This window comes from Myotis yumanensis, unplaced genomic scaffold, assembly GCF_028538775.1.
Source record: "Myotis yumanensis isolate MYYU_CA2020_CCGP unplaced genomic scaffold, mMyoYum1.0.hap1 SCAF_3, whole genome shotgun sequence".
In the NCBI taxonomy this organism is placed as follows: Eukaryota; Metazoa; Chordata; class Mammalia; order Chiroptera; family Vespertilionidae; genus Myotis; species Myotis yumanensis.
In genome coordinates this window covers 79,607,275-79,608,995 of record NW_027223754.1, presented here as the reverse complement: position 1 = coordinate 79,608,995, position 1,721 = coordinate 79,607,275, and the positions used below count along the sequence as shown (strand labels likewise).

Sequence of the window (1,721 nt, the reverse complement as noted above, 5' to 3'; positions counted from 1 at the left end):
TGAGATGGGAGAGAATTTGCTTCCACACCTCTGAAAGTTACCAATAAATGTTAAGAAGGAAGAAAGAATAGGAAACAGGTCAGTAAATCTACAACTCAGGGAAGAAGTGCTTTTGAAAAAGGGACAACATATGTCTTGTATGTACGAGTAACATGTTTCAAATCAAAAGAATTGATGAAGGAAAAATTGTCTTCTCTTGCAGACAAATTGTCAATTTGTTGATGGTCAAGGAAGATACACTTTTATTTAATAGTCCTGCCAACTAGATTTAAATTAGTGATTTTAACAGATGCTTTCCTCCTCTGTGGTTCAAAAACAAAAGATCACTTTTTTTTTTCCTTAGAGACATTCAGTAAAATATCAACTAGCTGCCATGAGTTATGTGGATTTCGCTTATAGGTCTCTGATCTCAAAATCTGAGAGCTCCTTCGTGCCCTGGGTACTGCAGCCAGCAGATTGGAGGCCATAATCATGCCACAAAACACATATACTGAGTCACACTACAAACACTATGGATTCCCATGAGAAAAAGAGAAAGAAGGAAGATCAAGAGGCTCATGAACATCCAAAGAAGGCAAAAAGATGTTTGGTCTGAAAGCTAAGTTCAACCATAAACAGTTCCACGCTGAGAAAATACAAATGAAAAAGACAATCCAGGTGCATAAAAGAAAAAGACCAAATTAAAGAATGCTGAAGAGTTCACAAGGAATAGTACCTGCATGTCTACTGGACAGAGAGGGACAATCCTGAGCCAAATGATTAAACAAAAACAAAAAGAGAAAAGTGGGAAGACCGGGGACCCCTCTGCCCAAAGTTACTGCCCAGGGAGAAACAGGTGTTAAAAGTTATTTGAACAGAAAAGAGAAAGAAGAAAGAGTGGAAGAGAATGGTTACTAAAGTATGCTTTGTCGGAGATGGCTTTATTAAAGAAACACCCAAGTATGAAACATTCATTAGGCCAATGGCTTACATTTCAAGAAGGTTTATGTGACATGTTCTGAACTGAAGGTCACCTTTTGCCTGCCAATGCTCGGTGTAAGCAATAATCTCTCATCCGCACTTTATACAACTTGGGGTATTATTACCAGAGGTACTGTCATCAAAGTGAACTTGAACAAGTTGGGCCTTGTGACACAAGGAGGCAAGGTTTGACCAAAATATGCCCAGGTTGCTAACAGTCTTAAAAATGATGGATGCATTAATGTAGTCTATTGTTTGACAGCGCTTTCATAAAACCGGGAAAGCTTCTTAACTGTGATGTTTCCAAGTACTGTCACACAGTTTATGTGTCAGCAGTCATCCAGAGACTATTTGTTCTGTTCTAAAGAACATTAAAATGACCCAGTTTAAAAATACATATCAATTAAAAATAAAGATGAAAATAAGTTGGAATGTAGGCAGAAAGTAAATATTCCAAGTTACTCACTATTATGAATTAATCAAAAGTAAATGTCTCTCTATAAGTTAAATAACAATAACACTTCCAAATGCTTTAGATTACAAAACTAAATAATCATAAAATTAATTTGATTATATATCTAAGTCTGGAGATATTAAAATTTGTTATTTCTTGCTATTGTTAAACACTTCAGAATTTAAAAAGCTGAACCTAAGTAAGGTACAAAAGACTTGCTACATAAATATTATCAGAGTGGAAAAATCTCAAGTATGAAAGCCTTTACATTTGAGATTCCCTTTACAATTCATAAAATATGCCACAG

The 1,721-nt window shown here is 35.4% G+C and overlaps 1 pseudogene; it reads left to right on the top strand.

The window, feature by feature from the left end:
- Nucleotides 1-471: 471 nt before the first annotated feature.
- LOC139006220 (ribosome biogenesis protein NSA2 homolog) lies at nucleotides 472-1,207 on the top strand (annotated as a pseudogene).
- The last annotated feature ends 514 nt before the right edge of the window (nucleotides 1,208-1,721 follow it).